At 41.2% G+C, this 25,668-nt stretch overlaps 1 pseudogene; it reads left to right on the top strand.

The window, feature by feature from the left end:
- The first annotated feature begins 549 nt into the window (after positions 1 to 549).
- Positions 550 to 24,571, top strand: LOC149119456 (N-alpha-acetyltransferase 30 pseudogene; annotated as a pseudogene).
- The last annotated feature ends 1,097 nt before the right edge of the window (positions 24,572 to 25,668 follow it).

Here is a 25,668-nt window from a genome sequence, read left to right as displayed (position 1 = left end):
CATAGTAGGACCAGCCCTGGAGGAGGCTGATGAACACCGCTGGGATCCAGGACAGCACCCACCACAACACACGCCGGTACCACCGCCTGATGCTGCGTGGGCCCGAGGGCGCCATCTTCCAGTGACATCCACTTGCCCAGCTCTGGCCTTGGGGCGGGATGGCCATTCCCGGCGCTCCCCAGCAGGACAGGACTGGGGGTGGGGGCTGGTTGTGCTGTGGCCACTGCCGCCGCCATTGTGGATGCCCGTCTCCTCAGCCCAGCGGAGGCTGCAGCCACAGGAGGAGGAGGCAGAGGAGGAAGCTCTACATGTAAATTTAAAAATGTATTTTCTGTCGATGTTTTTTGCTGAACACATGGACGCATAATCTGTTTATAGAAAGCCAAATCCAAGAGAGAATAAAATATTCAGTCTTAAAATGGGGAGAAAATAAAAGATGAAAAATGACAATGATGTATGAATTAAATAAGTCACAGAGAAACTGCTGACATTTTTAAATTGTAGGCCCAAGTGGAAAGGATTAAAAAGGAGAAACAAGAAACAGAAACAATGTTGAAGCAGAAAATCATTGAAAATTTTCCAAAACTTTCAAAAGTCAACAATCATCAACTCATAGATCCATTAAAAGCTGCAAACCATTTTCAAGGTAAACCATACTTAGCCGTAGTTTCACTTTTTGAAACTAAAGACAACAAAATATATAATCTCCAAAGGATCTAAAGTGAGAGAATAGCTGACTTATCTGTGTCTGGCTTCACTGTATTAGTTGAGGAATCTGAATTTTGTACTGCCGTCAGTATATGTGTATAATCAGTATTCATTAACACCTATAGACATCATATGTGAAAGTGTATTTATATATATGCAATTTCAAATAAAAATTGAAATGTGTCATAGCTGGCACATTTTTACTCAAGCAAATATTGAAGCAAACATTCTGACTGGAGAAAAATAGTCTCAGAAGAACAATGGTGAAGAAATTAATGAATCTTGACTTGAAACTTTTCTATTATCATTGTGTGTATTCCATATTTTTTGTATTCTATAGTTTCTATCCCTTATAATAAAGAAAAGGTAAGGAACAAGAGATGTTAAAATGAGGTAAAAATGCTGAGTGTAACTGAGCAAGCCTGAGAATCTAAAAGCATTGTCCTGATGTCTTGACTAATCAGTAAAAGTGATAACTAGACAGAAACCTTAGAATTTTCTCCTTATCTCATCTCTGTGTGAGATTACCACAGTAAATTACAGGATTATGCTTTGCCCATAGTAAAAATGGTCTCAAAAATTAAAAAGTGGTTTTTGTTCCAGAGAACAAAATTAGGCAGACTATTCATATCAATCATTTCCAGGGGAGGAGGAGTGGGAGCTGGCCTGGGTGGAGGAAGAGGCTCCTACAGAGTAGGGAGGGATTGCATTTCACACACAAGCAGTTATGCAAACACACACCCACCATGCCTAGAAAAAGAGAAAGGGACACTGAAGAGGAGAGCAGGGGACCTGCTGGAGGACTCCCTAAAGTTCCAAAGAGGTAGAAGACCTCAAAGTGGAAAAGGCCACAGCCACCATACAGGGGAGTGGCCTGTCCCCACAGAGGTAGAGAACAACACCTGCTCCAACACAGGCCCCCCGGTATGCCTCAGGCTCCAGGCTCCAGCTTGAGATGCCTCAGGAGGAAGAGAAGGAGGAAGAAGGCTTCCAAGGAAAAGACTGAGCCCCCCAGTGTCAGAGATCATAAGAGACTGTAGCCACCAATATTTCAAGAGGGGCCCCCTCCACATTCCTGCCACTGATTCAGTGTTACTGGGGACTTTGGCCATAGCCTGCAAACTGGGAACCTGCTCTCCTCCTCCACTCATTTTCCTCACAAGTCCAGCCCCTGAAGATTGATCTGGGATAGGTAGTCCATCTGGCCCTTCCTTGCAGGTCCCCACACACTTAAGATCAGTCAGGGCCATGTTTAAGCTCTGGATGAGATTACACCTCAGTGTGCCTTCTTAATTAGAGCTGTTTCCCAGGGCTTCTCCTGGGGCACCGGCCAGCTCCTTCAACCTCATGATATCCCTCTCCCCTTCCCCCAGGCATTCTGGAGCACTGGGTTTCTCTTCCTTTAATATATTGAAGCTGTGGGTTTTTTCTTGCCTAATGGTTCTGCCAAAAACTTCCATGACTATATTGAATAGCAATGGTGAAAGTGGGCAGGCATCTTTATCTAGTTGCAGATTTCAGTGCAAATGCTTCCAACTTTCATCCATTGAATATGATACTGGTTGTGTGTTTGTTATCTATTGCCTTGATTGTGCTGAGTAATGCTCCTTACATACCCAATTTGCTTAATATTTATATCATGAAAGGATGTTGTATGTATCAAATGCTTTCTCTGCATCTTTTGAGATAATAATATGGCTTTTATGCTTCAATTTGTTGATATGATGTGTCACATTTACTGATTTGCCTATGTTGCACCATCCTTACATACCAGGGATAACTCCTATATGGTCCTGGTGAATCATCTTTCTGATGTGTTGTAGGATTCAATTAGCTAGTATTTTGTTGAGAGTTTTTGTGTCTATGTTCATAAGGGACATTGGTCTGTAGTTCTCTTTCTATATTTTTTTCAGGTTATTGAATTAAAGTGATGCTGGCCTCATAGAAGGAGTTTGGGAGGAATTCACCCCTTTCAATTATTTTAAATAATTGGAGAATAATTAGAATTTTTCCTTTTTTAAAGGACTGGTGGGCCAGTGCCACAGCTCACTAGGCTAATCCTCTACCTGTGGCACCAGCACCCCGGGCTCTAGTCCTGCTTGAAGCACTGGTCCTGTCCCAGTTGCTCCTCTTCCAGTCCAGCTCTCTGCTTTGGCCCGGAGTGCAGTGGAGGATGGCCCATGTCCTTGGGCCCTGAACCCATGTGAGAGACCAGGAGGAAGCACCTGGCTCCTGGCTTTGGATCAGCACAGTGCGCCAGCCACAATGTGCCAGCCATAGGGGCCACTTGGGGGGTGAACCAATGGAAAAAGGAAGACCTTTCTCTCTGTCTCTCTCTCTCACTGTCTAACTCTGCCTGTCAAAAAAATAAATAAATAAATTAAAAAAAATTACTTGTGGAGTTCAGCAGTGAAGCCATCCAGTCCTGGGCTTTTCTTTGCTGTGAGGATCTTTATTACTGATTCCATTGCTATCTTGATTATTGGTCTGTTTAGGTTTTTGTCTTCATGACTACAATATGGTAGACTGTATGTGTCTTGAAATACATCCATTTCTTCTAGATTTTCCAGTTTATTGGATAAATGGATTTAATAATTATGAATATGTGGTTTTGAGTTCAAGTTCTCAATTAAATAAAAGATCATTTAGCTTGTTGTCCTTCTTTCCTTCTCATCAGTTCAAATATGTGGGTTCCCTGTAGGTTTCACTATCAACTGTGTCAGTGAGACCACATGTCTCAGCTGCCTTTGTTCAGTCCCATTTTACACCAATCTGGTGTCCTGCACTACTTAAAATTTTCTGAATTTATCATTTTTAACAAAATTTTACTTAATAATTCCATTAATGGAAGTCAAGTCGGATTAGGACAACCTTCACATTGCATTTCCAGATCCTGCCATAGAATCTTATTGTGGTATATGAGGCTTTTTTTTTTTCTGTTAATAGGGGTCTCACTTTAACAAATGGTTCAGTCTGCAAGACACTTAGAACAATCCTCCCTCTTTATTGGATCTTTTCTGAGTGCAACATACTTACTATCTCACAAGGGCAGCATGCAGAGCACAAGCTCATAAAATGAAATGTTCCTCTAAAGAAGTAGCTAGGCAGAACAAATGCCTTCTTGTTTTGAATAGTGATGATTAGGGAAGGAATTACCTGTTTATCCTGATGCCCCTTTGGTCTACCAGCTCATTGCCTCATGTGACAAGTGTGAGGTTGAGTTGGGCTAGTGGGAAACTTAACATTTTTGGCTATGTACACATGAATTATGTGTATATGGCTTAATAGCTGTTAAGCTATTGCTTTTCTTCTTTTTTAACTATCTTTGAACCACTACTTGTCAATATCATCCAACATAATTACTGGTATTTAACCACTGTTGATGTATATAAGTTTCCCAGGAGACCTTCTGATTCCTGTCTTTTCCCCTTTACAACACTGACTTGGGACACAAAATCCTGACACTGCTACATTAGTGCTCAGTTTCTCCCATGGGTATATGGTCGTCCCTCAAACTTTCCTAGATCATTTTCAGGGTAACCACAGCTTGTCTGAGATAGGAAGTTCCAATGCTCTCCCAGTCACCTAAATAATTGTAGTTCATCTTCTGACTTCCCACAAAACACCTTGCAGCAGGTTTTAAAATTACCAAGAACTTCCTTAAGATTTCAAGACAAACAGGAACATAACACAGTCAGACACCTGCACATCCACCTTTTAAACCAACATAAAGATGTTTTGGAAGCTTGCATCAAGTTAGAAGACACCTCCATCTTATATTGTAATGATTCCTTCACACTACACCAAGGAAACACAGCAGGCTTTGGAAACCTGAATAATTGCACCATAGTCATTATATCCCTCCACAGACCCATATCAAGGGGAAATTTGATCCCACCCTACAGGGAGAGAAACAACTATATACATACTCAGCATCTATTGGGCACCACTAAGGGCACAGCCAACATCACTTTCTGCAGCAGCAAGGAGAAATCAAGGCCACCCACCTCAAAGTGAATGTCCCCAACTCAGAAGGAAATGAAGAAAGAAGGTCTCAACTCCAAGTCAATAGTGAGTTATCTAAAAATCAGTGGCCTCTAATTGCAGTGGAATGTGGAGGGGTGTTGGACAACAGTGACATTATAGAACCAGCTCTGTCACAATGGTGCACTTTATATACAGGAGGGCCAGGGCCAGCCTCCTCAACCCACTGAATAGTAAAAATCTCAAGAGGTGGGGGTCTTGAGGCCTCCCTAAGGCACAGGTGAAAAGATCTTGGACAGGTATTTCATGTGACCAGGTATGCACTGCTCTCTGTCTATACAAGGCCCTGCTATACAAGGCCCCATGTTCCTGCAGGTCTCTACTTTCTACCCATCCTCTTCCTCCAATGCACTTACATTTTACAACAACTTTTAAGGCCTTTTTTTTTAATTGACATAGTTACTCACCTGAAGGAGAGAATATGGTATAAGGACAAAATCAGATAAATGTATTATTTTGTATTTTTTCTATGTCAAAATCCTACGGCTTTTGTTTCTATGTCAAATTTCTGTAAGTATTTTACATCCATTGTATTTCCAAATGTTTTAATTATTTGAGAGAGAGAGAATGAATTTCTCACTCCAAATTCCCACAACAGTTAGGATTAAGCCAGAACAAAGCCAGGAGCCAAGAACTCCATCCCAGTTTCCCAGGGAGGTGGTAGGAACCTAAACATACATGCTATACCTTCTGCTTCCTAGGGACATTAGAGGGAAGCTGGGTCAGAAGGCCACAATCACTGGGACTTACACCAGGCCCTCTGATATGGGATTTTGGTCTCTGATGTGGAGGCTTAAACAGCTACTTCAAAATAACCACTCTTGAGACATATTTTGAAACCCCTTATAGATCAATGAAATTTTCCGGGACAATGATGATTTGGGAAATATAGAAAAATGATGCAAAACATGATGAAAATTGTTACTTTATGTTATATGAAAAATTGGAAACTATTCCTTTCAGAGTGCAGTGGGGAACTGCTTTGGGAACTCTGCATCCCACATCAGAGTGCGTGGCTTTGAGTCACGATTCTGCATCTCACTCCAGCTTTCTGCTAGTGCACAACATGGGAAGCAGCAGATGACTCTGGCACTTGTGTCCCTGACAACTCAGAGACCCAGATCAATTCCCTGACTCTTGGCTCTGTCCTGGCCCATCATTGGCAGTGAGCCAGTGAATGCAAGATTCCGCTTCTCAAATGAAAAATGAATATGTGAATAAAATCTCTATGGAAACTGCCCTTTTAAAAAAGATTTATTTATTTAAAAGTCAGTTATAGAGAGAGAAGGAGAGAGAGGAAGACACAGAGAGAAGTATCTTCCATGTGCTGGTCACTACCCAGGTTGCCACAGCAGCCAGTGCTGTGCAAGGCCAAAACCAGGAGTCAGGAGCTTCTTTCCATTCTCATGTGGGTAGCAGGGACCAAGTCACTTAGGCCATATCCTGCTGATTTTCCCAGGCCACTAGCAGGGAGGTGGATCAGAGATAGAACAGCTGACTCACTAACTGGCACCCATGTGGGATGCTGGCACTGTAGGAAGTGGCCCCTGGAAAGTATCCATTTAATATCAAGAGAGCACATGGTTATATTGTGATGAAGGTAGTAGGTAATATGACAAGTAGAAAGTTATGTAACAGTGAAAATGAGACAAAACTACATTAATTTTAGATAGTATGCTGATAAACTTGAAATTCTAAAAGAACTGTATATAAACAAATAGCACAAAAAGATAATTTTGCTGGTTGAATATAAATATTTTTCAAACACTACTCTTCATAAGTAGAAACAATAATGAGAAACTATGATGGAAAGAAAGATATAAATGCTTAGAATAAAACAAAGCAGCAGCAGAAAATCTATGGGAGCAAAGGTAAATATTAATGCCAGGCAAAATAAAAAAAAGGGAAATGGAAAAGTTTGAAGGGAGAGAGGAACAGAGGAACAGAACCACTGTGTGTGTGTGTGTGTGTGTATGTGTGTGTGTGGTGCATAGAAGGATGCTGACAGTAAGGAACTGGTTTGTGTGACTGTGTAAGGCTGCAAGGTGAAAATCTTCCACAGTTTCTGCCAGGTGGGAAATCATTGAAAGCAAAGGGTACAGAGCTGGTCTGAAGGAGTTGGCTAGTAATGCTGGAATTGCTTCTGATGATTTTAAAGAAAAATGGAGATGATTAGGACACTGAGGGACATTTAGTGAATTAATCTTTTCTGCTTTTTGCATGCTCAATCACTAATGAGAAGAGGGTGATTGTCATATGTGGTGTGTATTTTCTATAAGGTGATTTTAAAGTTCATGGGGAAAATAAGCATGAAGAATTTCTAAAAATAAAACACAATGAGAGGTGACAGTTCTTTCTAGATTTAGACAATAATTTGAAGACACGGACATTTAAAAAGAAAGTTAGTACTGAATGATCAGATAGAAAAGTCAAGGAAGAATATAGACAACAAATCAAAGTAAATAAATATAAATATATCTTAATGGGAGCAGGTCTAATTTTACCCACAAGAAAATAAACACACATGAAAGAAAACTGAGATTGTCATTTTAGCTAGTGTTTATATTTCTTGTTGGATATTATAATTAATAATTTACTTGTTGAATGTTATAATTAATTAGTGGCAAATTATGTCTTTGAATATACACTGGATTAAAATTATGTCTGCAAGAATTGAAGAAGGGAGCAGGGTGGGAGGAGTTTGGGGGAGGATGAGAGAGGGTTGGGGGAGCAGAGGAGTAAGGGGAAGTGTGGTTGTCTTCATGGAACTGTACCTATGGAATGTGTAAGATCTGCTCCCATTATATTAATAAAACAAACAGAATTTATATTCACATTATAAACATATTGATATATGTTTCATGAAAATAAAAGCAGTACCTTCTTACTATAGAATATTTGGATGATGGAAACAATAGAAGGATGAAAAAGGAGAAAAAAGTAAACTGGGATTCCAAATACCACAGCATGACAGATTAGAAATGATACAGGAATCAGAAACTCTTAGATATTGTGGAGGAGAATATAAATTATTGAGGTCCACCATGAAGGCCCTCTCTGACACAACTGTCTCCCCAAGAAATGTAGTTTGTATCTGTCTAACCCAAGTGTACTGCAGTTTCTGAGATCCATATCAAAGTGATTACATGCAATGTCCTAATTTTATTAGGGCACCATTCAATAAATACAGAACATCCAAGCTGCTGCATTACTCATGTGGCCACGAGGCCTATGCTGGGATTTAAGATGGCAGTTGGGGTGGTGGCATGTGCACTGGGATGTCAGTCAGTGGCTGGTGTGTGTTTCAGGGGCAGTGGCAGGAAGTTAGATGCTGGCAGAGGCATCTCTCAAAATCCAAAGAGATGGGCCAGTGCCTTTGCATAGTGGGTAAAGCCACCACCTGCAGTGCCTGCATCCCATATGGGTGCTGGCTGGAGTCCTGGTTGCTCCACTTCTGATCCAGCTCCCTGCAAATGGCCTAGGAAAGCAGAAGACATTGGTCTAGATTCTTGGACTCCTGCACCTACATGAGAGACATGGAAAAAGCTCCTGGCTCCCGGCTTCAGATAGGCCCAGCTACAGGCATTGAGTTCATTTGGGGAGTGAAGCAATGGGTTGAAGATTCTCTCTCTCTCTCTCTCTCTCTCTCTCTCTCTCTCTCTCTTTCTCTCCCTCTCTCTCCCTCAACTCTGCCTTTCAAATAAGTAAAGTAATCTTAAAAAAAAAAGAAGCCAAAGAGAGATTCTCACAGGGAGAACTCATACAACTCCACATGCTTCATTCAGAGATCTGACCTTCTTGTTTGATGTTGCTTTTATTGGCTCCATTACGACCATGTGGCTCTGCATGGCTGTGACAGGTCCCTTAACACACTGCTACCATTTCTGGTACCTGAAACAGTGATCACAATTTGCCAAGGCTGGAGATTTGCTTTCAGCAACATATCTGTTTATTGCCAACAGGACCCCAAATACAGACATCAATATTATGGTCAGGACAAGATGGGCTCTAAATCACTGAACTTCCTGGATTTGAAAAACCCAGTTTTTTGATACACAGGCATAGAGGCCTTAACACTACCTGGTTCCCATTATGAATCACATGTGAGACCATATGGAACTTGGACAGCTCCTGAAACCTCAGTAATGAGATGGCCATGGCTGGCATGTGCTCTACCCACTACCTGACTGGTGCCACTGGTGGCAGCTCCATTCATAGGCCACAAGGACCTGATTCTTTTTGCCAATGCAGGGATTGTCAGTGACACTGCCTCTTAAACAGGCTGAATAAGGAGCACAGTGATTGTCCTAGTCTCCTCAAACAGTGGTGGTGGTGGATCCAGTACCCACTAGGCAATCACTATCCAATTTACTATGAGCAGCCCTGCCATCTACAGAGCCCACTCTTGTCCATCCTGACACAATGCACTATGGAGCTAAGTGCCTCTGCCTTCAACAGACTGACAGCGCTGTAAACCAGATGAAGGCCCTGACCTGCCTGCTGCACAGCAGCTGTCCATGTTTAACTGGAGGAACCCAGACATCCAGCCATGTCTCTGCTTTGGGGACTTGGAACTATTTATACCATATTGCTGTTGCTGCCCATGTTCTGGAACTCAGCACATGCCACTGTCATCCTTTACATAAAATCACATCAGGAGATTCCCTCATCATCAACATTCCACCCTGCTCTCTGCTACCTGAAGCTCATCTGACAGCTGTTATCACAGGCCTGTTGGGTCTGACAGCTGCACCTGGTGGGCTGGGAGGAGAGAGAACAGGTATTAACCATCCCAGCTGGCTGGACATCCCCTTTCCACCATGAGGCTTTGCTCACCATGGGTGTGGCAAGCTGCTTTTTAGTAAATTATTTATTTTTGACATGAAACACTGTCAAATGCCAGACTCTCTGAGAGACCCAGCCAGCAACCCTCTCTCTCCTCAGACTCAGAGGCTCAGTGGTGAGGAGCAGTCTTGTTGAATATTCAGGGAACATTGGGGCAAAGCCCTAAGGGAACTCTCCTAGTTTCCTCACATTTGAGTGTATGGCCCACCCCAGCTGTCTGAAGGCCTCCATCAGCCCCTGCCTCTTGCTGCCCCTCTGTCTCAGAATCCCTGCATCTCCCTCTTCCATCCCACAACAAGATCTGGAACACGTGGCCAGCAGGGAAGGACACCGTGGACCACATGGGGTAGACACAGAAACATGCACACTTGTCATGGAATGTGTTCCATGCTGTTTCCTCACAGCTAATGTTAGACCTGTGTTTCCTTCCATACCCACAGTTACTACACTCCCTACTGCCATGATGCCATTTTTCTTTTTTTTTTTTTTTTTTTTTTTTTTTTTTTTTTGACAGGCAGAGTGGACAGTGAGAGAGAGACAGAGAGAGAAAGGTCTTCCTTTGCCGTTGGTTCACCCTCCAATGGCCGCCGCTGCAGCCGGCGCACCGCGCTGATCCGATGGCAGGAGCCAGGATCCAGGTGCTTTTCCTGGTCTCCCATGGGGTGCAGGGCCCAAGCACCTGGGCCATCCTCCACTGCACTCCCTGGCCATAGCAGAGAGCTGGCCTGGAAGAGGGGCAACCGGGACAGAATCCGGCGCCCCGACCGGGACTAGAACCCGGTGTGCCGGCGCCGTAAGGTGGAGGATTAGCCTATTGAGCCACGGCGCCGGCCGATGCCATTTTTCTTCCTGCCAATCTGGGAAGGGGCCAGGCAGGGACCTCTACCTTGTAGTAAGTAAAAATAGAAAGATAAAATCAGCAAAAGAGGAAATGTATGTTTCAAACAATAAGAATGGTATATAAAATGTAACAGCATGTGATTTTACAAAGTTACAAAAGCACTTTTACAGTATTATATTCAAGATTTATCAGTTGGACACCATAACAAAATTCAGACCAGTAACTTTATTCTTCTATTGTTGGTTCTGAAAAAAGGCAATAAAGTATAGGTTAAATGGGTGGAATATCTCTGAAAGTGGAGACTGAAGTGATATCATGCACTGCCTTTAAGGGTTAATACTTACATGATTGAACAGCAAGGAAGATATTTTTCACTATATTAAGAGCTTAAAAATAAATAAAAATGTTTCAATCATTAGAATATTAAAGTTAATGCATCTTAACCCCATCACACCACATTCCTTTGTCAACCTCCCAAATTCACCACCTCTGTATATGGGAAAATTATTTTTGCTTAAAACTATGCACACTATAGTATAATGATTTTTATTTTCATTATCTATTTTGATTTTTTGCTTTGTTTCAGTTTGTATGTTTTCAAACACATTTATTTTCCATTTATAATCAGATATTAGCCCTATGACTTTATGTTAATTTCCATTGTAATACCTTCAAGTATGTTAATATTTGATTTTTATTTTTAACTCATTTTTGTATTTTTTATTTTTAAATACAGCACACGGATTTAATTATGATAATTTTGTTATATTTGTTTCTGTGTGTCAACATGACTTGCAAGGTATCTGTTAGCACATCCTGTTTAACTATTACTGTAGTTCAAAGTATTTGAACAAAAATCTCTGTTGTGATGTATTCTCTTGAAAAACTAAGGTGAAAATGGAAGTCATTGAGATAATTTCCTTGGAATGTTCATTATAATGGAGGAAGCTTATGCTGCAAAATCATTTTCCTTATTCCTTCCTGAAACACAGTGTGTTGGTCATACAGCAGCTAATGTGTAGCCATGAGCTAAGAATATAGGGAATGTAAGTCACATTATCAAGATCATGTCACTTTTACACTCTCAGATTACCATATTAGCCACAGATCAAGTAATTTAGGGAGCTTTATTACATAGGAAAAATACCAATGATTTCGATAAGCCCATTGGATCAATTTTCCATATATGTAGGTTTATTCTTAACTGAAGAGAAACAATATATCCTTTTTATTTTGTTTAGTAAGCAAAATTGTCATCAGTCAAGCCCCTCATCTCCTACCCAGGTTGTTCCTTATGGTACTTTAGTCTCCCACAAATGAGGCATGAAGTCTCTCTGATATTAAGGAAAAGACTTCCCAGTGTGTGTACCCCTTTAGCTTCAACACAATCCTAGTATTACTTCAGGAATATAACTATGAGAAAGATTTATCAAGTAATATAGATAGCTTGTAGACTATAATACTATTTTAAAGTTTCTAAAATGATGTTTGCTGTTCCTTCTATCAGTTGAATTAAAAGACACTTAATTAAAATTAATCTAAATAAAAATAGCAGTTATGTTTATTTGCTCATGAATTCACTTTTGTAATTTTCTTTTTTGCAATAAACACATGTCTAGAGAAAGTAGTTTTCAAGATGTTTCCTAAAACAAATTTCCTTTAGCTTAAGAGATAGTAGTCCGAAAACTAGAGAAAATAAGGAAAGATAATATAATTTAAATAAATAACTGTGAGAGGGCATAATAACACTTGGCTGTTAATTGTGGATGCACTATTCCAGCTAGTATTACCTGGCTCATTTTGTTCCTTATTATGTATTGTTATCTGCAAAATAGTTGTTATCTTAAGGTAAGTGTTATAGCACAGTAGGTTAAGCTGACACTTAGAATGCACACATCAATCCAGGTTCCTGATAATTTATTGTGAGAAGCAGATACTGGCCCAAGTACATGGGTTGCTGCCATCTACATAGGAGACCTGGATGAAGTTGCTTCTTCTTGGCTTTGGCCTGGCCCAGCTCCAGCTGCAGCTCTTCAGGGCATTTGGAGAATGAAACTGAAAAGCTTCTCTCTCTCTCTCTCTCTCTCTCTCTCTCTCTCTCTCCCCTCTCCCCTCTCTCCTCTCTCCTCTCTCTGTTCTTCCCTCTCTTTCTCTCTCTACCTCTCCCTCTGTATCTTTCTGTTTCTCCATTTCTAACATCCTATCCTTCCAAAAATAAATACCTTTATAATAGAATATCCAATGTAGCCATAGAAACACTTCTATTTTATATTTTTGTGCAGAAATTAAAGCTGAAAGCAGTGTTTGACATGATTTGTTTACCTTTGTATAGAGTAAAATTGCTGTAATTTTCCCAGTGCATTTCTGTAATTATTTAAAAGTCCAAGAGCATTTATCAATATAATTTTTCAAAAAAACCAGGAATTCAGGCACAACCCATGTAATATTTACAATAAATTAGTAAAGGAAATGTTGATGCTGGCTTAGGTACTGAGAGTTTGTTGGGTTTTATGAGCTAAAAAGGGTGTGTATCATCAAGAACTATGCATATGGATGCTGTTAGGCTCAAAGAAAAGAGCTTATCCAAAATTTTGCCATTTGAAAAATTATTGTCTTTTACTTTAGGCCCACAATCTAGATATAGATGACAAAAAGAATTCCTAAAGTGTAGAGAACATTTTTGCTTCAGTAACTTAAAATGAAATGTGTCAGGTAAAGAGGACACTAGGGTCCTACAAAAGTAGAGTTAGAAGACACCATTTTTCACAGAGGTGTGTTACTTTGAAGCACTAGGCATTGCAGTGAGATTTTCTCACCCTCACACAATCAGCTTTAAAATATGTTCTCTAATATCATTGTGCCTTTTATTTCAATGTGTGTGTGTGTGTGTGTGTGTGTGTGTGTGTGTGTGTGTGTTTGGGATGAGAAATGGTAATAAGGACTGATCAGTCTAGTGATGGTTCTCTGGGATATCCAGAGTTGATATTAAAGTCAATGGGATGAGTGAGGTCAAAATCAAAGAGGTGGAGATCAGTTAGTGAACAGATGCTTTACATGAATCAGAGCAATTCCACTTCTAGTTAGAAATCTAGCAATAATCTGGGTTAGGTACAGAGAAGTCATGGATAAGGATATGCATAACAGTGTTTTTATGATATCAAAAAACCATGGAAACAGCCCAAAATGTCACCATTGTTAGAGTGAACAAACTAATCAGCACATATTCACGTAGTAAAGACTGCACAGTGAAAGTGGATCAACAAGACATATGTCTACTCTGATGAATCCTAAAAAGTATATTATGGAAGGAAGTTGGATTTGGCACCATGTGATTTTTTCATAAACAAAATGCAAAATCAAAAAATATTAAACAATATCACTTAAAGAATGTTTATAGTTGGGTGGAGGAAACCTGACAGGCTGCCTCCCTGTGCAGGAGAGAACAACCCACTTAAAGAATGATTATCATAAAATCAAAGAGAGTGACTTCCACTGGGGAAGAATTGTAACAGAGAGGTAGGAAAAGGTTTCCAAAGTATAGTAACATTTAAATTTGTAATTTGGTTAGTGGATTCATCAATGCTTGCAATGCACATATTGTAAATTATATACAAAATATAGAACACTAGTATTGGCTCTCTTTTATTGTGTGTTGTCTCCTGGAATTTTCAGAGTATCAGGGACTACTATTACTTCATTTTATATAAGGGTAAATTTTGGTATGGTTACCTGATCAAAGTCATATGGGGTAAATTATCCATGAATTCTCCATGAACACACAGGATGGATGCTTTTGATTTATTCCATAACATTCAATGGACCTGGTAGAATTATCTTTCACTGTTTCCTTAAGATACACCAAGGTGGTAAATTATATGGAATACTTGAGGGCAGAATTTGAAGGTTTTCTGTGTTGAGTTGTTCCACATGTATCAAATATGCAGACTCACTATTGTGAACAAAAATATTTGCCACATAATTAATACATTTTCAAAAATTTCTCTACCAGGAGATGATTTCAACATCTTCTTTCCACTTTTCTATTTCCAATTTAGTTTTCTACTTCTCAGAGTACTCTTTACTTGGCTCTATTCATCCTTAAATATTATTTAATAACCTTTCACAATATTGTGCATAGTAACAAATATTAGTTTTAAAGATAACTTTTTTTTATCCAAGGTAGAGTGGCAACATCTTGCTTAGCAGAGGACAACAAGCAAGTAATAAACAATTAAATTATAAAGATAGAAACTTTAGGTATAATTTATTTTTACATGATGAAACTAAGGCCCAGAGAAGTGGTACCATTGACATGAAATATGCAAATGATATGGTCAAGGCCTAATTTCTAACTCTGTATGACATAGAAATGTTTTGAACAACTTTAAAAAGTAGATTTTATTTTTGACTTGATAATGAATAAGGATACCCCTTAGTTTCTCTTTACTCACACCTTTTCAAATTCCTTTCCTGTTACATTGTGTGGACCTTCACTTCAGAAACACTTTAAGCCACCAAAGGATATATGTGTTTGATATCTCATCTACAAAATCAGTGACAAAGATAACTTTGAATGATTGTCATCCTGTATATTCACATTAAGAATTTTTTGTTTGTTCTACTTAATAATATTGGTTGAATTCTGTAATTAATACACAGTTATTCTTAAGTGTTGAAATTTAACTGAAAAGTGATCCATGTTAAATATAAGAGTGGGAATAAGAGAGGGAAGAGATGTACAATTTGAGACATGCTCAAGCTGACTTGCCCCAAATGGTAGACTTAGAAACATACTAGGGGACTCCAATTCAATCCCATCAAGGTGGCATGTACCAATGCCATCTCACTAGTCCCAGTGATCAATTTCTGTTCACAATTGATTGTAATGATAGGACTAAGAGTCAAAGGGATCACATAAAAAAGACTAGTGTCTGAAAATACTAACCGATAGAATAAAAAAGGGAGAGAACAATCCAACATGGGAAGCAGGATACACAGCATACTCATAGAATGGCGGATGTCCTAAATAGCACTCTGGCCTCAGAATCAGCCCTTAAGGCATTTGGATCTGGCTGAAGAGCCCATGAGAGTATTTTAGGCATGGAAAGCCAAGACACTCTGGCAAAAAAATGACCTAAATGAAAGATCTCTGCAAGTGAGATCCCAGTGGAAAGAACGGGTCATCAAAGAAGGCAGTACCTTTCTCTGAAGGGAGGAGAGAACTGCCACTTTGACTATGACCTTGTCTAAATATGATCACAGTTGGTGAACTCAAAAGGCCTCCATAGCCTTGGCAACTCATGACTAGAGCCTAGGGAGATTACTGACGCCATAAACAAGAGTGTCAATTTGTTAAGTCAACAACAGGAGTCACTGTGTACTTACTCCTCATGTAGGATCTCTGTCCATAATGTGCTGTACATTGTGATTTAATGTTATAACTAGTAGTCAAATAGTATTTTTCACTTTGTGTTTCTATGTGGGTGCAAACTGTTGAAATATTTTCTTAATATATACTAAACTGATCTTCTGTATATAAAGAGAATCAAAAATGAATCTTGATGTGAATGGAAGGGGAGAGGGAGTGGGAAAGGGGAGGGTTGTGGGTGGGAGGGAAGGTAAGGTGGGGGAAGCCATTGTAATCCATAAGCTGTACTTTGGAAATTTACATTCATTAAATAAAAGTTTAAAAAAAGAAAATTAGGCAAGAAAAATGTTAGAAATGTGTATACATACGTTTTGTGGATTAAGCAGGAAATTATTTGAAAGAAAATATTATGTTTAATTTGTAAGGATCAATTAATACATCCATGAAATAGCAAATTTGCACTGACAGTCTTGGTGAAAAATTGGGAAGCTGGAATCTCAGAGCTACTTGCTATATCACACTTTTTTTGAGAATAAAACATTGGAGTGGTGCACTAGACTATCTATTCCTCTGTCTGTGGCACTAGCATCCCATATGGGTGCTAGTTCTAGTCCTAGTTGCTCCTCTTCCAGTTCATCTCTCTTCTGTGGCCTGGGAAAGCAGTGGAGGATGGCCCAGGTGCTTGGGCCCCTGTACCTGCATGGGAAACCAGGAGGAAGCATCTGGTTCCTGGCTTTGGATCAGTGCAGCTCTGTCCATTACAGCCATTTGGGGAGTGAACCAATGGAAGGAAGACCTTTCTCTCTGTCTCTCTCTCACTGTTTATGATTCTGTCCAATAAAATAAAAATCTAAAAAAAATGAAAAGGAAATACTAAAGAAATAAATGAATGTCTCAATTTTTCAAAAGTATAAATGCACTGCACTTTCTTTTTTAAAAAAATTTTTTTGACAGGCAGAGTGGACAGTGAGAGAGAGAGACAGAGAGGTCTTCCTTTGCCATTGGTTCACCCTCCAATGGCCACTGCGGTGCTGCTGGTGCACTGCGCTGATCCAAAAGCAGGAGCCAGGTGCTTCTCCTGGTCTCCCATGCGGTTTCAGGGCCCAAGCACTTGGGCCATCCTCCACTACACTCCCTGGCCAGAGCAGAGAGCTGGCCTGGAAGAGGGGCAACCGGGACAGAATCTGGTTCCCAACCGGGACTAAAACCCAGTGTGCTGGTGCCACAAGTGGAGGATTAGCCTATTGAGCTGCGGTGCCGGCCCACAGCACTTTCATTACAATGAAATACATAAAGCAGCTACCTTATGAAAAGAAAAGGTTTAACTCAATTTTGGATACCCAATGTCCAAATGACATAACACAGACCCCTCTGGTAAGAGTCTGATGCTAATAGCTAAGCCTATATGGAAGAAAGATCACAGGGTGAGGAGGAAAAAGAATTGGAACAGATCAGACTTTTACAACAAGCTTCTCATGAAGACTGAAAAGGTCACATGGAAACAACCTTCCAAGTGTATCCATCCACAGGACCCCACTTCATAAAGTACCTAAGTTCCCTGGTAACACTGCTTTTGATGTATCTCTTTAAGTTTTATATTGCATATTCATTTTTCTATGAATATTTTGATTCCTCCTTTTTTTTTTGACAGGCAGAGTGGACAGTGAGAGAGACAGAGAGAAAGGTCTTCCTTTGCCGTTGGTTCACCCTCCAATGGCTGCCGCGGCGTGCTGTGGCCAGCGCACCACGCTGATCTGATGGCAGGAGCCAGGTACTCATCCTGGTCTCCCATGGGGTGCAGGGCCCAAGCACTTGGGCCATCCTCCACTGCACTCCCGGGCCACAGCAGAGAGCTGGCCTGGAAGAGGGGCAACCGGCACAGAATCCAGCACCCCTACCGGGACTAGAACCCGGTGTGCCAGTGCCGCAAGGTGGAGGATTAGCCTAGTGAGCAGCGGCGCTGGCCCTTGATTCCTCCTTTTGATTTATATTATGACCCACTCTTCATTCAGGAGCATGTTGTTCAGTCTCCATATATTTGAATATTTTTAAGAGATTCTTAAGTTGTTAATTTCCTGTCTTGCTCCATTGTGGTTAGATAACATACATGGTATGATTTCAATTTTTTTTTTTAATTTGATGAAACTTGCTTTATGGCCTAGCATATGGTCTATCTAGAGAAAGTTACATGTGCTGATGAAAAGAATGTATATTATTCAACTCTAGGATGTAATGTTCTGTATAGATATCAGATACATTTGGTCCATAGTGTAGTAAGCTTTGTTTGTTGATTTTTTTGTCTAGTTGATCTATCCATTGATGAAAGTGGGGTGTCAAAGCCCCCCATTAATTTTGTACCTTAAGCAAATTGGGTATAGAAGGAACATTCCTCAACACCATCAGATGACAAGCCCACAGTCAGCATCATATTGAATGGGCAAAAGTTGGATACCATCAAATTAATGGAGGACAATATCTGGGGAAATGCTACAAGACATTGGCATAAGCAAAGACTTCTTAGGAACCACTCCAGAAGCAAAGGCAATCAAAATAAAAATAGACAATTGGGATTATATTAAGAAGTTTCTGAGGGCGAGGATTGTGTATGATTTATTTTGAAAGTCATAGTTACAGAGAGTGAGGGGGAGACAAACAGGGAGATTTTCCATTCCCTGGTTAACTCCCTAAATGGCCACCATGGCCAGCACTAGACCAGGATGAAACCAGGACCCAGGAGCTTCATCCAGGTCTCCCATATAGGTGTCTTGGACCCAAACACTTGGGACATTTTCTACTGCTTTTCTCAGGACAGAGGCTGAAAGCTGGATGGGAAGTGTAGTAGATGGGGCATGAATCATTCTCATATGGGATGTTGGTGTCACAGGCAGCAGCAGCTTTACCCACTATGCCACAACATCAGCCTCACAAAAATATTTTTAAGTTTTTAACATCATAAGAATTTTTATTTGAAAATAACATATTCTAATGCAAGCCACATTATGTGCATATATTCAATAGTCTTGACCTTACAACTTCAAGCAGGATGAAATCTACCTAAGTTAAGAAAGCATACCATGGAATTACCATCACCTATATTTGAGGTTTAAAGTTATTTTACAGCCAGATGCAATTTCACAAATTGCATAAGTCTGATGAGATTATTATATATAGTAATCAAACATAAACTGTTACAGAACAATTGATATAAAGTTGTAGACAGATACATATGAAGGTAATAATTCTCCCATCTGTAATATTACAAAAGTTATCAGTAATTAACTTACATTATAAAAAGAAAAAAATTTATGCTCACAAAACAGAACCTTTACATGTAAAAATCTAGGATTGAAAACAGTAATTTGAGAACTACTGTTCAATCAAAATTTGATTATCATTGACTCAACCTTGTTATTTAAATGCACATTTAAAATAACTTTCTGAAGGTAAATGTTTATTCTATGCTAGGTACAAAATAAAATCTTACAATACACTTCTGTCTCACAAGTTTACAGACAAATCAGTCAGACTGACCACACATCAGCCTGGTAAGTGTTGTCAAAACTATCTTCCCAGGGAACTACTGAGACAGAAGAGAAAACAAAGAGATCTCACCACAGAATATTGTATGAGGAATCCCTGGTTATAAACCAATTCAAAGAAGTCACCAAACATTTTTCAACTGAGTTCATCTGTATACACAGGGACAATGATATATAGTTCATCATTTACTGTTCTTGGGAGAAGAATTCATGTCCATTCACACTCACTCTGCACAAGGCACTGTTAAGGGCTCAGAGAGACAAAGCACATCCCACAGGACTCCAATGTGGTTAGGGGGTGAAAAGGCTGAGGATCGCTGGACAAATCATCACTTCCAGTGAGTTCACTATCCCTAGCCCTTTAATTTCCTGGCAAGTTCAAAGATTAAAAAGTGTCTAAACCAAGTCTTATGTTTTGTCATGTATGTTCAGAATGGGATCATTGTGCATCAGAATTACCTGTAATGCTTGGAAGTGCCCAAGCCAGGCCTCACTCAAAGTTTAGTGCTTCAGAATCCTCTAGGAGCCTGGCAGTTCTTAGGCATCTTCCTAGTCAAGAGCTCTTTCATTTTAAAGGCTGCTAACAGAAATGCACATGCTTATTAATAGGAGTACACATATGTCCATTCAATTTGTATTTCTTACCATAAAACTCATCATGTGTCACAGACCCATTTAAAGTTCTCATTAAAAAACTTCCAGTCAAAACAGGAGAGCAACAGCAAATGGTCCACAGCATTGCTGACCTCAGCTGGCAGAGGCCTTTAGGTGCTGATACTGAACATAATTTGTATGTGTGCATCCTTTTCAGGGGAACAAAAGTGGGCAAGCCAATCAAGGTTATGAATCCCTAACAATATTTTCAATATTAAACTAACCTGTAAAGTAAAGTCCACTGAATACGGTTACAAATGTGGTAAACTGACACAGCTGGTTCTCTGAATGGATGATTGTCCAAGGTTAGCTCATAGCCATGTTTTCATTTATTGCACCTATAACATGTGACAGGTTTCACATCTGGGCCAGTTGCAGAACCTCAGTAAAATGAAAGTAATAGTGCTGCATTGCTGTAGCTACTATTACATAAAAAAATCAGAAAACTAAGCCTCACAAAGGCATTATTATTATAAAAGCTAGCACAAGTGTAATGTCTCAAAAAAATCCCCATTAATATATAATTTTAACACTACACTTGGAAGAAATATTTAATATTAAAAGTAATTTTTTCAGAGTACACAACCACAAAGGAGAGTTTAAGGATTTGTCATACAGATATTGTGTTACCTTAGGCACCTCACATATAAAATATGGAAAACAGTGCTACCAGAGGAAAATTTGACTGTTGCATTTGTTGACCCTGTCTAGTTTGAGCGTTTGTAGTTCACCCTAAACTCCCACATGAACCAACGCATGCGCTTCAGCCAATCGCATGCTCAGCCGCCCAGCCCCAGGGTCTGGGAAGAGCAACATGGAGGCTTCTCCCAGTGTGGAGGCCCTGACTGCACCTGGCACTGGGGCCATGAATCGACCTTTCGCGGACAAAACCAGCTTCCTTCCCCGTGACCCCAGGTGTACTCCACATCCAACACAGGCCATCCCTTCTCCCGCTCACTGCAAGAGCCCAGACTCCTGCATGCTGCCCATGGCAGACATGGACCCTATTTGAAGGCCGCATTGGCGCCAAATTCGGAGGTAATGTGTAAGAGGGTGTAGTGGGCCTGGAGCACAGACAGGGAAGCGGCTGCAAAGGCTGAACCCGGCGCCTTCTTTTGCTAAGAGGCAGTGGCAGCGCTCTCAGTGCATAGAGGCCACTCTCCTCTCTGCCCACGGCCTGGCCAAGCAGGAGGAGGGACCCTGACCGCCCCGAGGATCCAGTGCAGAGCCGGAACCCGGCCATCCTCCTTTAGAGGGCCAGGCCACTCACCTCCATGCCCACGGCTGGGCCAAGCAGGAGGGTGCACCCTGAGGAGCTCTGCTGGAGGTAATGGCCACATCCCGCCTACCAGTTGCCACCTTTTCCCGCCCCTGTCAGCGCTGACATTTTTTATCTCTATGGAAATGGTTGTGGCTGGGCCAGGTTCCTCTCCGGCTTCTCCACTTTCTCCTCTTGCTTTTTCTGTCCTCGTAGGCTGTTCTGTAGTCCCTCTTCCAGCACTTGCTGGCTCCTTGCCGGGCCAATCACCATGTTGTCTGAGGGGAGCATGAGGATAAAATATTTGTGACTTCTCCTTGGAAGTCTTCAAAGAAAGGTCTCTGTAAGTCAAACCAAGGGTAACTTTTCCCTTTCCCCATCACTGGTAGACATTGTTTTAGATAATGTTAGTAAAACAATAAAATCACACTTTTGAAGCTGTTGTAGATGCTCTCAAAAGTGCTTTCATACAAACTCTCAGCTCCACTGTGACACTTACCCACCGGCATTTCTTTTCTAGCTAAATTGTTATTAAGCCCTGTCTTCTTGCTTTTGATTAATGAAGGACTTTTCATTTGCTTTTTGGGAGCAAAGGAAGTAAAGAGTAGTGATGTGGGGAATAAAATTTATTAATTTACACATCTCTTTAATCATTATGTAAGGTTCACACTTGAAACACAAGGTTAATAAGATCATACTTTCTGCCAATCCATGTATCATTTGTTCTCAAATAGTAACTCTAAAAATAAATATACCTTTGAATTTCATTCTCCACAAAATTTAATAGAAGTGTATGTATACATGATGCACATAAAAGTGTGTAAATGCAGATTATATTTTAATTAAACTTTATTTTTTTCAATTAAATAAAAAAATTAAGAAATATAATTAGGGCTATTGGTAGGTTTTAAGCATGGAGATTTTTATGTCAGATTTTTAAAAGATCACATAGATTGTTGAGACTAGACAGCAGAGGGTAAGTGTAAATGGTAATACCAGTTAAGAGATAGTAGAAGTTTTTCCAGGGAGAGCTGATGGTATCTTGAACCAGGAAGGAACAGTGGAGAAACTGAGATCCTCACTGTATTCACAATATATTAAAAAAAACCTCAATCATAAGATTAGTGAGTGATTTTATGTTACAGAGTAGTCATACTTAAATATGACTCCTAGGTTTTTATATTGGGCTGGAAGGTGGTTTTGATTTGCCTGAATAAGGTAAAACATAAAGAGGAGTGAAGTTAGATAAAGTGGTTAGGAATTACTAGTAGAATAGGAAGTTGATAACTTCTGACTTCTTGGCTTATATCCCAGAGAGGAGTGGAGCTGTTCACTTCTCAGAGACATGGCATGGCACAGCATTCACAGCCTTGCCAGTGTTCTTGGTCTTTGTCAGCCTGTTCTTTACTGCTTGATGGCAAATCCACTCCCAGAGTTAGATCCTGATCCTGGAATGGCTTTGTTGATTTGGGCTTCTGTTTCCTCTTCTTCCAAACTCTCAGAACTGCTAATGGTGTCTGACACATAAGTATTGTCTTGTAGTGGCACATCTTCCTCTGCCTTCTGATTCCAGCTGGGCGCTGAGGTTGGTTTCCCATGCATATTCATGTCCAGGAGGTTATAGGCTGAGTCAGGAACCACCTAGCCTCTCTGTTCCTTCACTGGTATCTCTCTCTCACTCACCCAACCACACACACACACACACACACACACACACAAACCTTCCTTCACTGATACATAACAGTGTAACATATACACACACCCTTCCTACACTGATAGATGGCAGTGTAACACACACACACACACTCTTCCTTCACTGATAGATGACAGTGTAACACACACACACATCCTTCACTGATACATAACAGTGTAACATACACACACACCCTTCCTTCACTGATAGATGGCAGTGTAACACACACACACCCTTCCTTCACTGATACATGGCAGTGTAACACACATACACACCTTCCCTGATAGATGGCAGTGTATCAGATCAGCTCTCATCACCAATCTGAAGCCAGGAGCCAGGAGCTTCTTCCTGGTCTCCCATGCAAGTGTAGGGGCCCAAGAACCTGGGCCATCTTCTACTGCTTTCCCAGGCCATAGCAGAGAGCTAGACTGGAAGAAGGGCAACCAGGACAAGAACCTGCACCCACATGGGATGCCAGCACTGCAGGCAGAGGATTAACCAAGTGAGCCAAGGCGCTGCCCCAACTAACAGCATTTTCAATTGAAAATGGGTTGAGTGAGAGCTTTGGTGGTGAGGGAGGTGGCGGCAGTGGGGACCAGTGCGGGGAGGGCAGAGGTCCTGCCTGGGCCTAGTGGCCTCGTCCCACCTCCAGCACCTCCAGCCCTGGCTGCAGCCCAGCCTTGCTGCCCCTTCCCGACTACACTCACCTGCTGCAGTGAGGATGAGGAAGCCAAAGAGGAGCCTGAAAGTGGTTGCAGGAACCCAGTGGGCTGCCAAGGGGCATCTGTGCCTCCGCTGCCCTCAGCCACTGCCACAGCAGCCGCAGCTCCATGGATTGATCAGCCCCGAACTGCAACCCCTCAGGGCGGCCACCACCCTCAACAGCAAGGTCCAGGGTGTGCACGGCCACCCCGGCAGGAGCTCCAAAGTGACTGTGACAAAAGGAGCTCAGTACCCTCAGGCAAGAGACCCCCTCGCTCCCGCTCCAGGGATGCAAGAACTGCACCCCCCAGCCCAGCAGAAATGGCATCGAGCGATCCCATGGTGGCCCACAACGGACTGGACTGGCCAAGGGCAAGGAGGAGCAGGAGGAGGTGTGGCTGCTATCTTTGTCCCTGACCTCAGGCTGCAGTTTAAGAAGCCCCTCAGGCAGGGAGGTTGAGCCAGGGGAGGTTCTGATGATAGGATAGGGTAGTTCCAATAGGAATCTGAGCTGAAGATGCCTGATGTGATGAGACTGAGCACCAAAGATCTGTCCGAACCCTACTCCATTTATACTTATAGAGATTTTATCCACAGCTGGCCACAGCTGCGCTTCTTGGCCATCATAGGGGAGGAGTGTGCAGGTGTCATCATTTTCAAGTTGGATATGCACAAAAAGATGTTCTGCAGAGGTTATATAGCCATGTTAGCTGTGGATTCCAAACCCAGGAGTAATGGCATGGGTACTAACTTGCTTAAGAAAGCTGTTTATGCCATAGTTGAAGGAGACTGTGAGGAGGTTGCTTTGGAAACAGAAATATCAAATAAGTCTGCTTTGAAACTTTATGAAAATCTTGGTTTTGTTCCAGATAAGAGGCTATTCAGATATTATTTAAATGGAGCATTTGTTCTGAAATAAAAGAGATTGTTTTAAACTTCAGGTGTCTTTTGGTATGAAGAAGATGTGTTCAGTTGATAGCCAAGATTTGTTTGTTAATTTGCAAAGTCTGCTGACAATGCTATTTACATAGTGATAATTTTATCACAGAACCAGTAAGTGGAACACGGTTTTTGTTCTTAAAAAAGTCACCATAGGCCGGCGCCATAGTTCAATAGGCTAAACCTCTGCCTGTGGTGCTGGCACCCCGGGTTCTAGTCCCAGTTGGGGCACTGGATTCTGTCCCAGTTGCTCCTCTTCCAGTCCATCTCTCTGCTGTGACCTGGAAGTGCAGTGGAGGATGGCCCAAGTGCTTGGGCCCTGCACCCGCATGGGAAACCAGGAGAAGCACCTGGCTCCTGGCTTTGGATCAGTGCAGTGCGCCAGCCACAGCGGCCATTGGGGGGTGAACCAATGGAAAAGGAAGACCTTTCTGTCTCTCTCTCTCACGGTCCACTCTGCCTGTCAAATAAATAAATAAATAAATAACCACCAAAGATGGTAAAGTCTCTAAATATATTAACATTTCACACAATACCTACCATAATTTTCTGAAGGGGGTGAGAGAACAGCTTCAATTTTAGGTTTTATTATTATTTTTCAATATTAGATTTCCCAGTCTTGAATATTGGTACCTCATTGATTAGTGAATGAGAAAGTGTAGAATGGGGTATGTCTTACGAGTAAAGTTAATTAAGTTGTGCTGCCAGTGCCTGTGTAGATAAAAATGTGTGTCTTCATCTTAGCTTTTGAATGCATGCTCTTTTTCTTTCAGGCTTTTACAAGCAAACTTTTGTTTTCATTTAAATTCTAAATTTGGTAATAAATTATTTCAGGGTTTTATAATTTGGATACTTTTTCCAGGTGAGTGACAGAGTGGTTGACTTTAGACGTCCCTTCTTTCATTGCACTAAGAAGTTGAATCTACTTGGAAAACCTTTGAGGAATGGCCCCAAGGGGATGACAAAATTTGATGGAGGGCCGGTGCCACGGCTCACTAGGCTAATCCTCTGCCTTGCGGCGCCAGCACACGAGGTTCTAGTCCCAGTTAGGGTGCCAGATTCTGTCCCGGTTGCCCC

Source organism: Oryctolagus cuniculus, chromosome Y, assembly GCF_051225735.1.
Source record: "Oryctolagus cuniculus isolate XC-2025 breed Fujian yellow rabbit chromosome Y, ASM5122573v1, whole genome shotgun sequence".
NCBI lineage: Eukaryota > Metazoa > Chordata > Mammalia > Lagomorpha > Leporidae > Oryctolagus > Oryctolagus cuniculus.
This window is presented reverse-complemented; position numbering and strand designations above follow the sequence as displayed.